The sequence below is a fragment of the Fringilla coelebs genome (assembly GCF_963513975.1).
Source record: "Fringilla coelebs genome assembly, chromosome: 6".
In the NCBI taxonomy this organism is placed as follows: domain Eukaryota; kingdom Metazoa; phylum Chordata; class Aves; order Passeriformes; family Fringillidae; genus Fringilla; species Fringilla coelebs.
The window spans coordinates 47,793,634-47,809,180 of record NC_140034.1 but is presented as its reverse complement, the minus strand read 5'-3'; positions in this window follow the sequence as shown (position 1 = coordinate 47,809,180).

Genomic DNA, 15,547 nt, shown 5'->3' with positions numbered 1-15,547 from the left:
CCTTGACCACGGCAGCCCCTCTGCCCTGGAAGGGTGAGCAGACTGCAGGCTGCTTTGCTGCCTCAGCAGCCCCTTGCTTTGAGTGATTGCCCACCTTGTGTCCTGACCCAGCCCTGTCTACTGGCAAACTCTGAAGAACAGTATGGATCTGACTTAGCCTCAAAGTCTTTTTTCTGCCCACCAGCCTTAGCATAAAATCCCAGCAGACACATTTATGCCTTCCTGGCGGATTTGGACAGGAGATTAATACATATACAGCTCAGTGGAACAAGTTTCCATCCCTGCTGCAATTCCTCTTGTGTTGCTGGCCCCAGCCACAGCGTGGAGTGAGTGCAGCTGGGACCACCAGGACTCCTGACTGAGGGTACAAAATCCTTTGGCCCCACCTGGGGAATATAAGAGAGGATGGCACAATCTGGGATTGTACAGATTGTACTGGCAAACGCAGACTCCTCCAGGATGAGCCTGTTTCAGGCTTGCCTTGCAGCCTCCAAAGAGCCTCAGGTTTCTGAGAGCTCACAGGACAGGAATAGCAGGAATAGCACAAGCTTCTTCCTTTCCCCTTCACATGGATCCCCTCAAACTTCTTCTCATGGGGCTGCACTCAGAAATGAGAAGTGGCAGAAGAAATCACTGTGTTAGAAGGTATTGCCACCTCACTTAAACACTTGGGATTTCTGCAAGCCAGAGACTATTCTTTTTACTTCTTTTTGAGTGTCTCCTTCCTCCAAATTCAGAAGGTGCAGTTGAAGACAATTTGGGAGTGAAACAACCCACAGATTCACAGCCTGGATGGAGGAGAAACTTGGCAGGTGCAAGCCAAGTCAGAGAGGTCAGAGAAAGACAGTAAGAACACAAAAGTAGAGAGCCAGAAACATTCACCGGGCAGGCAATGTTTGGGGCTTGTCAGGAAAGGAAAGAAGAAAAAAAAAAAAGCTCTGCAGATCAAAGCTTGATTAGTCTTAATCCTCCACAGAAATGCCCAGGTCCTTCCAGCACTTGCTTTTTCCCCCCTTCCCCATCATCCCTGCTATTGCTTGGCTTGGTGATTTGCTTGAAAATGTGTTAGACAACTCCAGATCTTTCACTGTTAGAAGCATGAAAATAGAGGATAGGTACTATTATCCACTAAGCAACACTCCCACAGCTAGCACAGTCCTCTAGAGAGACCTGTCAGATAATGGCTTTTGAGAGGAGCTTAGAGACATCTGGAGTAGCCATTTTCCCTCTTTGTACATGGAAAATAAAGATTAGCTAGGGCACGAGGAGGGGGGGCTAAGAGTATAATGAAGGGCAATGGATAAACCAATGCCACATTGCCCATCTGTGTGACTGGCTTCAGGTCTACTCCTGCAAAATGGTTCATGCAGGCTCCCCTTAAATCCATGGATTTCTGTGCAGGTGGAAAAACTCCCCATTGGTTTGTAAGTCTGGGGTCTCACATCACAGGCTCTTTGGGGTGGATTTTGTCTATAAAGCAGCTGGTGCTTTCTGAGTGGCAGATGCAGAAATAAATTTCTTTTTTTATTATTATTACTAAGTCTTTTCAAGAGTTTTATTTTCTTTGTAAGACCTGGTTTTCTTTTTAAATTTTGATCATTTTCATGCAAAAGACTTATTCCAACCAATTCTGCATCAAGGGCCACTAGAGTTTGGGACTGAGCTCAGTTTTCACTCTCCTGGCTGCATATCCCATCAGAGAGTGAAAGCTCCAGCACTTGCAATCAGAGATGCTCACAAGGGCTGCAGAGGTGATAGTCACACGTAAAGCATCAATGGCAGACCGGGGATGACATTCCTAGATATGGTGTCTGCTTAAAAAGGTATTTGTGGATTTTGCGGTGTGGTTAGAGAAGAGATGCTCTGGAGGACAAAGCCAGACCTCACCACCCTAAAGGGCCTGGGTTCAGCCCGGCAGCCGGAACTGCCCATACCGCCTTTCAGCGTAAAACGATGGTAAAATCACACTGGCGCGGGCTGCGGCCGGGCTGGGGAAAGGGCGAGGCGGGGCGGTTTGGGAAATTCTTTCCTTTGCCCCGAGCACCCCCAGCCCCCGCCGGGAGCGGGGCCGCAGGAGCGGCGCGTCGTGTGCGCTCCCTCTGCTGGCCCCGCACGGAGGGGACAGACCCTGCCCGCGTCCCCGCTCCGCCAACGCCGCGGGGAGCGCCCCGGCAATCCCCCCGCAGGGATGGACATCCCCCGCGCAGCCCCCGCCGGGCTGCTGCTGGAGCGAGCGTGACAGCCAAAGGTGTAGGGGATGGGAGCCGTGGGGACACACTCCCTGCACCCACTGCATCCAGGCATGCTAAGGAAAAAAGGTCGTTTGGGACATTTTCCAAAAATCTACATTGGAATGGACTCACACGGACACGTCGCTGCCCAAAACTTCTGAGCATCCACCTGGAAAAAGAGAGCAGAAGACCGAATGTGTCTCACTACGATTCAAGATAGGCACCAATACAAGAACACACAATGTCTCACTGCAATTCCACCTCCCAGCTTTTGGGGAGAAACCCAAAGGCGGGGTGGGGGAGGATAAACAGAGGCCCTGACAACATTGTCTCACGTGCTGCTGTGTTTCCGGATGGAGAGGTGCTGAGGAGTTCCACTTATGGTCTTATTGTGAAGACCTTAACCTTGAGCAAGAAATGAAGCTGCTGCTCCAGACTCCTTAAATGGGGATGTGGAGATAACCTGAGCTGTCTCTGGTTACAAGGGAGGAGCTACAGGTGGAAAAGGGGCAACAAATAAGTCTATTTTGGGACAGACACACCTGTGCAAAGCCACCCACCGGGAGCTAAAGTCACTTATTCAACCCCAGGGAGATACAAGGCAAGTGATGCTCAGTGCAGCAGGTTTTACCAATACCTGCAAGATGCTAAGGGAGGCGTGTGGGGGGCAGCTAATCATGCTGGAGTGAGAAAGTAGAGATCTTTGTACTGCTCCTGTTCTCACGGCAGCTGGACTTCTCAAGCAAGGTGGTCATCAATGGAACAGTTTGTATCTGATGCCTTCCTAATGCAGCACTTCAGAACTACCTTGGTTTTGAGATAAAGGGAGCAAATTGCATGGACTTGAAAATTGTTAGTTGAGATCATCAGGTGCACTTCCAAAACCTTAACACCTTTGTTCGCTTTTTAGACCAATGAAGGCAGTAATAAAGTTCTGACTCATCTGATGTTTATCCATATGGTTGAGGTAGAAGATTTGATTTCTTAAGGCTTAATTTCTATTTCACTGAACCTATTTCTGTATTTCATCTATGAATTAACAAATCTTGAGCCTTGTTGCTGTCCTGCTTCCCACCTGCTCCATTCTTCCCAAACTCCTGCAGACCTAGACTGCAATCTGACTGAGCAATTAGAATAGAAATCACAGAGTAAGTGTTTTAATTGGCCACAGAGCACACGGTGCATTTAAATCTCCAGTGATAACACAGAGAATACAATGAGTAACTCTGATGATTTTTAAGACAAGTATGTACAGTTTTAACTTTATTACACAAAAACACCTGAAGTGATTTTAAAATTAGGGTAATGCTTTTTCACAATAGCCAGGTGAGTGATAGCAAAATTAAAGTACCTAAATGTTGATTTTTGGATAGATTTTAAAATCTCCAAGTGTCATGTTAGATAATGTTTCATTAATAACTGACGTACGTGTAATTTGGCCAAAGAAAGGTGGCAGAGTTGTTCCAGGAGCAAAATCTACCATTATGCAAAATCAAATGCAGTATTTTTAAGAGGAGTATTTAGTAAAAAGAAGAGGTACCAAAACATACAGAATCCCAGAGGGACAAGTGGACAAAAAAGAGACAGGACTAGTATTCAAAAAGAGGAAATAAGGCTCAAATATTACCAAATGCTGCTTGAATAAACACATTAGAGATCCAAAAAATTATAGGACAACTAGCGAGGCCAATAATAAGTGTGTAAAGAGGAAAAAAAAAAGGCTAACCAAAATAGCGAAGAACTAAAGCATAGGATTGTAACTGTACTTGAAAACGTTGTTTCCTTATGGTGGGGATCTCAACTGGTCCATAGCTTGGTCTGGCTGGTGCTTGGTTCTTGCCAGAATCCATCTTCAGGAGGGTTCAGGCTGGGCTCATTGAAACACAGGGACCTGATGTTGCTGATGAGATATGAGAAACTTGCCTTAACATGTTTTTGTGCAGCTGAGTAGGGAAAGGAAGGAAAACGAAGCAAATGGAATTGCAGTGAATGGGTCTGTGAGAGGGGGAGCATTCCCAGCATAAGTGGGGAGCCCTGACATGGACAAGGAGCACACATGGATAGACTTGGGATCGAGAACTTGCACTGTGAAGAAGGATATGCTAAAAACCTGTCCCAGTCTGATCTGCCTTGGCTCCTTCCTGGAGGACCCTGAGCTGAGCAACTGCTGGGACCCCAAGAACTGAAATTATTCTCTTATCAGTAGCATTTACACAAATGGGACATGCCAAATGGGACATTGCATGGCTCCCCTACAGAGCACACCTGGTTAAACCCTAGCTGTGTACCTCAGGGTGACATCACAGATGGCCTTTTTTGGCAGCTCAGCACACATTTTCTGCTCTTGACCTTTTCCTGATAAACAGCATAGAGCAGGTTTCTCTACTAGAGGCAAACCTACTTAGCTAACACTCCAAAATACACCTCAATAAAAATACTATCCTAAGCTTTCCTTACCTGTGTTTAACAGAGAAAGGAGATGATGAAGCATTTTATTGACTCCTCTGCAGATGAACACAGAAAGATTAAAACATCACCCCTAGAGAGGTGCCCCTCCATCCTCCTTGGGAACACACTGCTAGTGCTACTCACCCAGCTCAGGGTCTTTTCCAAGGCTCTCTGTTGGAGGAATTTGGTAACAGAGCCAGCAGGGAGGAGTTTTATTTGTGAGGGTATTCCTGCTTGGCTGCCCCACACCTGTGAACATCGTGGATCTCTGGCAAAGGGCACAACAGTGCTCAGAGGCTGCAAGCTGAAGTCAATTATGTGCCAGGTGCATACAAACCAGGTTTTGTCCACCTTCAGGATGCTTTGCAATCTGATCACACTTCCCACCTCCACCCACCTGCTCAAATAAAGAGCTAAAAAGCTCCTTTTTGAAACAAAGAAACCCCAAAACTTTTGGGTAATCCTATGCATTCAGAAGCTGCGACTCAAAATGAATCAACACATCATCTTTGGTGAAGTAATGGCAAGGCTGCTGTTTTAAGCCACTGCCTTCCCTCCTCATAGCTAAATACCATTCATGTCGAGCCACAGTGTGGTATCTAGCAGCAAATTGCTGTGGCAGCCTGGTTTCCTGGGAGACATCCACCTTCCTCTTATGATCTGTGTAACCAGGAGAGTGCTAAGCCTGGCTCAGCTCCCACTACCCCCTCCCAACAGTATTTTCACCAGCTCCAACAGGAGGTATTCAAGCCAGGATTTATGCAATCTCAATGAATCCTCATCTTGATGATGGCAAAAATTGCCTTTTTTTTGACCTGTGAGCAGTGAATCTGCCAGAGAGGAGGCACAAGGCAGCTGGAGGAAAAACAGTCCTTGTTTTGCAAAACAAACATGTTGGTAGTTCCTAACTTCCTACCTTAACCTTTTAGGGAGAGTAAAGCTGGCAGTACCACCAGTATTCCCAAGTCCATAGGGAGCTACCAGCTGGATAGTCCCCATCTGGTGTTTTCTCAGCAAGCTCAGTAAATGCCAACACTTTTTGCCTATCTTTGAGATAAGCGTGTGACAAAAACTTCATCTCTCATATTCAAACCTCTGATTTGTAAAATATGTGAATTGGAGTCTTTTCAGGTGAAAATAAGAGCTCCTGAGAGGAGCCACTGGCATCCACCTCCCCCTTTGTGAGGGACAGGAATGATGCAGTCGCTGACCCTGCTGCGTAAAGTTTTGAAGAAATACGAGTTTTTCTCCTGATGAACCTGCATTTCCCCATGCACAACTGGCTTTGAAGGAATCTATCCCTGGTTACTCAGCAACTTCTCAAGAGCCCAAAAGAGTGTGAGCCCATGAAACCCTTTCTTGTGCTGTTTTTGTGATGACAAGATCGTAGAAGAGGAGGGACTGGACACTAATATTTTGAGTTCAGTTCAGTTGGTAGATAATTCTTCTAAACATGTGAAAGGACATTAACCAACACAGAAATTAGAAATTGTAACATATAGCTTTCTCCAGTTAGAAATTGTATGGTTTTGTATGATTTCCCACCCCCTAAATATAAGCCATTTTCTCGCACAGAGATGATGGACAACAGCCTGACCCCTCCTGGCATTTACTGTTTTCCTTTAGAGAGGTTTTGAAGGCTGGAGCCTGATCCATTCACCATCAGATGCTGGATTTTATACTGTATTAAATGTTTTCTTTTGCAGAAATATTACTTACACAAGCTTCATTAGCATAGGGAAACTGTTGCCATGCATTTCAAACTAAGAAGAGTTTCCAGGAATCATCCCTTCCAGTAACTTTGCTGCTAGAACCATCTTGTACAGCCGTCTTCTCTCACGCTCCCTTACAAATGGAAGCCAAACTTGTGTTGCTGCAATCCATCCCAAACAGTGATGCGCTTCAAACCTGTCCAGTAGGTTTATCTCAAAGTCCACATGATCTGTGTCTGCTCCCTTCATAAAAATCCTTTCCATTCCTGGAATTGTGATATGAACTCCACCCTTTCCTGGAATACCTGTTGTGGTAGGCTTATCCAACAAACTTTAAATAAATGCTGTCATTTTGATTACTAGGCAACTTACTCCTTCCCAGCAGAGCAAATTCCATCCCTTTTCCAGTCGTTTTTCTTCTTTAGGTGGATGGGTTACCTTGTCATACCTTGTTTAGCTACTGACAGCTTGTCACAAGCAGAGTAAAACCATCATTCTCCTCTTGGGTATACTGATTTAAGCCAGGCTTTTGACCAGTACTTTAGGCAGAAATGCAGAACAGCTTCTGTAGGCCAAAGGCAGGAGGATGCAGAGGAGTTCAGCAGGGGGCTGAACTCTTCCTGCATGTAAAATCTCTCCCAAACTCGATCTCACGCTGCACTGGTAAACACAGCTACCCTAAATACAAAAATCCAAGTTAAAACAGTGTGAAGGCTCTTCCGATTCAGAATAGATTTCATTCTTGATATTTAACTTCCAGTTTTGGCCACATGCTTTCTAAAGCAATAGAAAACACTTGTTCTGCATGTCTCCCTTTCTGCTCATTTATCTCCTTGCTTGGATCACACAGATCTAGAATCCCTCGGCCCAGATTCCTTCCTTGACCCTGAAAAGACTTTTTACAAGTTACATAATTCAGGCTTTCTTTGTGCAGGTTGCACAGTGGTGTTATAGTGTCAGCAGCAGCAACCCCACAGTCTGGCAGCAGAAACACTCGCGCCATAAGAGTTAGTTACTTCTTACCAAACATTTCCCCTCCCTGCCGCCTCCTCCCCCTCATCTGCTGCTCATTTTCTTATCCAGCCTGGCTCATATCTTGCAAATGGCATCCCATTTGGTGGGACACACACACTCAGAGTGAAGCCAGACACGTTTGCCCAGTCACGCAGGCTTTACAAAAGCATCCATAGTGATGCAATAATATATAATAATTAAAAATACTGTTTACAAGCTCAATCCAAAGCTTCCATGGCGGGAGGGGAGCTGATGCCAATAATCTGCATGTGACAAAGTGTAATTAAAGAGTAAGAGGATGATGGATGCAGCTGTGGAGTTGACAAGGCTGATGCAGTTCAGGCTGTTGATGATTTTCTTTCCACAAACGTAGAAAGCAGACTTGGGAGAAACTGCCCCATTTTGCAGGATTCTCTGGTGGTTCTGCAGGAATGTTCTCCATTAACTGCCACAAAAATGTCCCCTACAGATCCCCACTTGCAGATGACTGTTGCACACAGGTTCTGACAGCATCTGTATGGGCTTTGAAGGACCTAAACCCATCAGCTGACACACGGATAGCCGGGACTAGAGAGTGATCAACCACGGTCTGAGAGATTGGAGCCCGGCTGGAAACGGTGCCAGTGGCATTTCTGTGCTATTTCACAGGCTGTAGGTGCTGTTTTGTGCAGACATTGTCTACGGTAAAACACACACAAACTGTGTCTTACAAATGTTTCTGGATTTAAAAGTTTCCTGGAGAAGTAGTGCAAGTTTGCAAATCAGGAAAGAATATTACTGGGACTTGTTGAAGTGCTCAATATAAACTGTAACACACAAGCCATTAAAATGAGGATATTTGGCATTCAGAGTCACACATATGGGCCTTTCAAAACCATTCTTCTCATTTGGCAGCTCCTACGGTCCTTGAATGATGCACAACCTCCTTTTATATGTTCCTGTAAGATGCTTCTGCAAAGTTGGCATTTTTTAAAATAAATTGTGGAGGAGAAACCTTACCAAGAAACACAGATCTGATTTAAGGGAAACTTTGGAAAATGACTTCATTTGCATAGTTATTTTTGCAAATCCTAGCTGATATCTGTGCTTTGTGCTCAGTTTTTCATTTGGCTGCTTCTAGACGTGCGAATCTGGAAGCCTACTTGTTCGAAGCAGCCCTGAGCCAGGCTTTGCAAGCGAAATGTCAGCGCTGTCCGAGGCTGGGGACACTTTCTGTGCTGATAAGCACCTCCTCTGAGTGGCCAAACTGATCCATCTCCTGCTCTGACAGTGCCATTGTCTAACCTGACTGTTGAGCGAGGCTTTAAGGCTAAGCAAAGGATAAAACCCTACAATTGACCATGTCCAATGACTGCCTCCATCATGTGACATTTCCTCCACGTACATAAAGGCATAATTGACACTTTGGACCTTGCAGATGTTTTGCAATTCATTTGGTTCCCACAAAGATAGCAGAAAGTAAGTCTCGTGAGCTGGCAATACTGTGTTTTCCTCTGAACACGTACTTATCTCTAAAAGGTATTTAGATGCAAATTGCATCATGTCTCACGGCCCCACTTGTTTTGTTTTGCTTTTTCCTCTAAACAGTCTGTGCCATGATTTTTTTTTAAAGTATGAAAGTATTCAGATATTCCTGGAAAAACTGAGTACCTTTGACTTCTTAGATCACATGCAAACAGCAATATATTCTTCTGCCCTCTGCCCATGGCACTCTGCTTTATGGTCCTTAATTTAATTTGCTTTTCTGACTCTTCAGTGATCCTTTCCAAAGAGAAACCTCTTTGCTAAGAGGCCATTTGCTATGCTGTCAGTGAAACAGATTATATGAAAAACTGGTTGCTTCATCTGGCTCTCAGAGGTTTAGACAAAGGCAGAGCAGCATGGTCAAGTGTGGCCCTCAAACTCTACACAGACATTTTACTACAATCCTAGAAAAATGCTCACTTCTTCATGTAATTGAGCAAAGATTTATTCTCTATGGCTTGTCCATCCTCTGTGTTAGATGGGAAAGATGAAGGTTCCGTTCTGGTTGAGCTGAGATTTTTCCTGTTAGGAGCCTTTGCTTTCACAGATGGAGACCCCTTGGGCTTTCTTTTCACCCTCTGTTTGCTCTGAATTAGCTCCCCTGAAGTAAGACAAGGCAGTAAGTGCAGGGATATTGCAATGTGCAGTATCTGCCTGGCTTGCCTTTCTCACTCTGGATTGATCAGAAGCAAGAAAATGGCAGCTCCTCTTTTCCCCAAGGGAGATAAAAACAGCTTCTTTGGACAAACCCTTCTAGGCTGAAGTGTGCAGGCAAGAACTTCTTCTAGAATTGGAGTCCTCTCATCTGATTCCATAGTGCATGTACCACTTGTGCCTCTGTGTGCCTTCACTTTTTTTAAGTAGTGATCGAAAATTATATCTATTTAAGTATAGAAATACATATAATGTTTCTTTCTCTGGTGATGGTAAGATAATACCTTAGTCAGACAAATTGCTGGGCTCAGCAAAATGTAATTGGGTGAGATCTGTATCACACAGAAATTCAGGCCAGATGATCTTATGGGCTCTCCTGGCTTTAAAACTGAAGAAATACTGGAGAGGGAGAGATGTCCTGAGTCACAAGGATCAGTTCCCTGCCTTTGCAGGCAATCACACCTCTTCTACAAATGATCAAGTGGCACCTTAAAGCTTGGAGGTTTGGTTCCTCATATTTTCACCAGAGTGCTGTTGCAGAAATCCCCTTCTGTGATGCTTAGAAACCTTCAAAAATCTATTTGCGGACAGCTTACATATTTGTTCACACGCCAGCATTGTCCTTTGGGTGAAACAGCAATTCTCCTTCCTGCATTTTTAAGGAAACCAACCTTAGCCTTTTGTTTCGTTGGGTTAGATAGAGAAACTCTTAACACAGCCCCTTAATTCCTCTCACCATCCTTGTTACCCTTCTTCTGCTCCATGCCACATTCAGGAAAAACTCATCCAGCCCAAGTCACCAGACTGCTACACAGTGCTCCTGGTGAAGCCTCAGCACTGGGTGCAGCTTCCACAATCCTTAAGGAAACTCCTCACCTGGTACTGCACGGGGAGCAGAGCACCTTCTGCAGAGGGACAGGCTGCTCTGGTTCCCTTCCAGCTGTTCTCATGCTCTGAGGCACCTCAGGGCTGCAGACCCCATCCCTGAAGCTGGGACAACGGAGGTAGGAGGGCTGTGAGAAGTGGGAAAAGGCTGCACAGCTGAGCCCCATTTGCAGTCCAGGTGACAGACCTGGGTGTTTGCGCCTTCCCTGAGCACTCACAAACACCTGAAGCCCAGGTGCTCCTCCTGCACCTTCCCAGCTGGCCCTGCTTGGTTGGAGAAGTGGAGGGTTTTGCACCTACAGAGGTAATGCAGAGGCTCTGATGGAGCAAATTGCTGACAACTTTCAACACTTAAACCAGAAAATAGGAACTCTGTCCCTTCCTCCTCACTGATGAAATCTGCCAAGCAAAACACGGCTAAGCCAGGCTTGCCCAGGATCAGCTCCTCCTCCTCTTACACAGGCACCCTCATGTGGTCTCTGTTTTATGATCAGATGCCAACTCAAGCATGTGATGAAGCAAATGCACTTACCATGGCACACCTCACGAGCAGGTCAGGGGCAGAACGTGCTGCAACTCAAAACTGAATTTCATTAGAATATTTAAAACCAGGCTCAGGGCGGCATCTATTATTTCCTGCCACCAGTCTACAAAAAAGATGTTGTTTCATGAGGGGAAAACCCCAAAATTCTTTTACTGTTTTCCTCATAGTAGCCCTGAAACATTTTAGGCAAATGATTTAAAAATTGCCTTTAAGGTCATATATCTGTATTTTACAAATGTTACTTTGAAATTAAAATCTCCATTTATAAATGTGTGAAAATAATTTATCAGACTGGATGTTATGGCAAATTTATCACAAAATCAATATATAAAGCTATTATTATTTCACACATGTATACAGAACCTCTCTTAACTGTTATTTCTGGTCCTCTAATACTTGACCTGAACCTGACATACAATGCAGTTTTTTTAAAGTTACTCACACCTTGACTGAGACCTGCAGTTAAGCAAATTTTGCTTAGGCATCAATTGTACTTCCTTAGTTTTGTGTTTTAGAACTCACACTTGATGTTTTAAATCTTTGGACAGGTGTTTTCACTCCATTGAATGACCAGTTGATTTCATGCAGATATAAGAAGAAATTGGGGGGATTTTGGCTGGCTGTGAGGAAGGTAATGTGAGGTAATATGTGAGGAAGGTAACACTGCTGGTATAATTGTTCTGTAACAGAGTAAATGATTCAGTGGGGCACATGTCTTTTATTGGTAGAGAAAGCACCTACTACTTCTTTTTTCTGATTAGGTTTAGCTTGCTGAAATGGAATTTTAGAGTACTGTGCATAGTGCTTGGTCATGGTTACAAGGCAGACACTGGCTCTTTAAATAGGTCGAGAGAATGAGCGCTCAAACTCCAAAGTCACTTCAAAATAAACCCCACAGAAAATTAAAAGGAAGGTAAACCCCTCACTTTTTTTTTTTTCAATCCCAAACAGTTTCTCACAAAGCAACATCCAGAAAGCTCCACTCAATAAACAGAACTACTTCTTCAGTACTGACTTCTTTACGGAGGCTTTAAGCTTTTTTGGGGTCTGGATTAAAAGATGTGAGCACCTAAAAAAACCTGAAACAGAGAAATAAATAAAGTCACCTCAGTGCTTCACGGATACCCTGCCTTTTGCAAATGCTTGTCCAACCACAACCTAAATAATTCAAACCATCGTTGTCAGGCAGCAGCACAGCTCTCCTCAATAGGCACTTGCCTTATCACTCTACAGCAGATGCTTCAGTCAACCATTGGATATTGAAAACATAAATAATGAAACAAAATTTGGAGACAATGGTTTCTGGGCCGGGGACAAAATACTGATGGATATTGTCAGTCTCGGTGTAACCAAGCAGCAAAAGCTCAAGTGACAACAATAGGGAGGAGAAGAATAGGGACAAGTGAGGAGCCCTGAATCTCAATAAGGCCTGGAGCTGCACATGCTGCTGTTACCCTAGAAACTAACCTCTCCCCTGAAGAGGTTTGCTGGGGCATTGTCCAGGGGACACAAGATGTGTCATACACCAGATGGTCGTGTGCTGTATAACTCAGTTATCTGAGTGCTGGAGTGGAGGAATGCACGCCGCCGAGTGCTCCGGAGGGCCGCCCAGGGCACCATCTGTTCTTTCAGACCCAAGGCACTGCTTTGGCGTTGGCTTTTTTTTTGTTGTTTTTTTCTCCTTCCAAGAAAGGAGGGGAAAACAAAATTAAAATGATTCACCATTCAGCAGGGAAGGGAGAGAGTAAAAAAAAAGCGGCTTAATACAGTTGCCATATCTTGCTTTCATTTAGCTAATTTTATCCCTGGGTTTTATGTCAGGTGAATTGCTTTTTTACGCCTGGGAGAGCAGCAATTATTTCTCTCTCAGGAGTCTATCATTTATAAATAAAACCCCTTTGAGACCTCATCGGTCATTTACCATCTGAAAACCCCCAAATGCTTTTAGCCATATGTTCTCCAAAGTCTACTCTCTCCTCCCCAGAGCTCCCTGCAAAGGTTTCAGCAATGCAGGGGAAAGAGCATTTTTCTTTTCCAGGAATTGTTCTCCCCTTTGGCTGGGAAGGGGGGAAGGAGGAAAACAAAAAGTCAGGGCTGAAGTGGCGGCGTGAAGGACTGGCGCAGGAAGGAAATGCTAATCACGGGCTGCGCCGTGCCAAGGAGCAGTGACTAACGTGCCTGAGAGGGGCAGGCACCAGCACACATCCCAGGGCTCAGCCCCAGTGCCACCAGGGCCAGCCAAAAGCCTTCCTGCCTCCTGCTGGCTTTGGACTGAGACCTGACTCAACTTGTGGAAGAGGGAGAACCAGACGGAAATTAAGGTTCAGGGCACTTCAGGGTACTTCAAAGGTGTATCAAGGCACTTAATACGTTTGGGTGCAAGAAGATCAAGCCAGGGCAGCAAAAGTGATGCTCAGGCTGCAAGAAACAGGGACTGAAGTGTGAGTGCTTGGGGCAGTACATTTTGCTTAATGACAAGACCTGTCTTTTGATGCACCTATCTGCTCCCCTGCTTCTGGTTTCTGTCTTGCAACTGCAGAGTATTCTCCCTCTTCTCAACACAGGAGAGAAAATAAATGGAAAATAAAGTGCTGGCTTGATTGCCAATTGAAATAACAGGGAAACATTTGCAACCGTTTAGGCAAAGGCACTATTTCAAATCTGCTCCACAATGGCTGCAAGTGGGCACACGTGGTGGTGGCTGTGAGTCTGCAGCTCCTGCAGCACAGGCAGAGGAGGCATTCAGCAGGATCCTCTGTCATTCAAGCTTTACAAGACAAATTATGATTAAAAAGACATTGTGGCTTGCAGAAGACTCCCTGGTGCAGTTGTGACCAGTGCTCACAGGGGTAACTCTTACCTGATTGTTTCCAAAAGTGGTCTGAAGTGCATTAATCCCTGTGCCAATCAAACCTGCAGACAGTGTTTCAATGAACAGAAGGAACTAGGAAAAGGGATGTAATCAAAGCAAATTTACAAGAAGGATAACAGCCAAAGATGTAAAAGGAGTAGAACCTGAATCACATTTACATTTAGGTTCCATTTTTAACAGCCCAGTTAAAAATCCAATTACGTGACCATTAGGACTGATAAATTATTAGGCAATGCTTAAACAACAGATGATAACGCCTCACAAACTGCTTGTAACCCTAATCCTTCACACATGATTATCATTCTTACAGCATTGGTACTACCTGTATCAACTCTAACGTACTGATGTTTAAAAATCAATAGTCAATATAATCCTAAGGATGTAACATATAGCAGAAATGAAAACTGAATTAATTTTACTCCTTGCCTTTTTGATTTCTATTTCCCTGTAAGATTACTTGCACAGAAAGCAGCAGTGATGAATTTCAGCACAGCTGGCTTTAAAGATTGTGTGAAATGCACAGGCATTGGGGGCTCGGTGTGGGAGGCTCCCAGACTCGGGAAATTATGGCAAGAAAATCTCTACGGATTTGTCTGCACACCCCTGCTGGGAATTTGGCCCTCTCTGATCCAAGACAGTTCACTGAGGGCTGCCTAGCCTACTTTCTGCACCTGGCTGAGAGACTGACCAGCAACTCGATGGGGTCGTGGAAGCTTTATTCCCATTGTTCCATGGGTGTCTGCCATGGAGAGCCAAGCTTGGATTAGCTGAGCCTAAATCCCTGGGCAGCCTGCCAGGGCAACACTAGCTCTGAAGCAAACGTAGCTCCAAGATGGTTTCAAGACAGGCTTTATAGATCTGCTCTTCTTAGGTGCAAATCCACACGCAGAGAGCACAATGCCTCATGTCAGATCCCTGGGAAGTCTCTCCCAGGGGCAGCAGTTGCTCATGCTGATGCGGGAGCGATGTGAACTTGGACAATGCCGCTCCTTCGGGCCAGCCCTTCCCCAGCAGCGCTCCCCTGCCACATGGATGCAGACAATCTCTCTTTGGACACCGTGCTGCGTTACAGTAACACACATGGGCATGGTTTATAATGTGCCCATCCAGCACCTGTGTGTTCTGTGCCACAGCACCAAGCATTTTGATGTTTTAAGCCACTGTCATTGAAAGGAAAAAGCTATTTTCCAGCATCTTTCAATAGCTGATCCAAAGGCAGGGTGCATCAAGCCTTGCAGGAGCAAACAAAACCCTAGTACACGTCTCCTGCATGTCTCCTCCTCACCCCAGGAGTTAGAAGAGGTCTTCTGCTCCAAAGTGAGGGTTACATTTCTTTCAGACCTCTGTGTTTGGGCAGGGCGAGAGAGGACTTTCAGCCCAGTTCCTGTGAAAACAAGGTTAATGCGCTCATGCTGTGTTTGTTTTGCCTCCCCCTAATAACTTTTGAACCTGCTGGCCTTGTTCAATTCAACTTGACAGAAGGATAGAGGTCTAGAAAAAAAATGGAGTTCTCCTAAGTTTTGTGAAAACAGGCACTGAAGACAGAGGGTCCTGGTGTTGTCAACATCCTCACCAACGAAAGGCTGAACAGGAAAGCACGTCTCGTTGGGCATCAGGGGAACAACACAGAAAACAAACCTGCAACCACAGAAGAAAAGCTTCA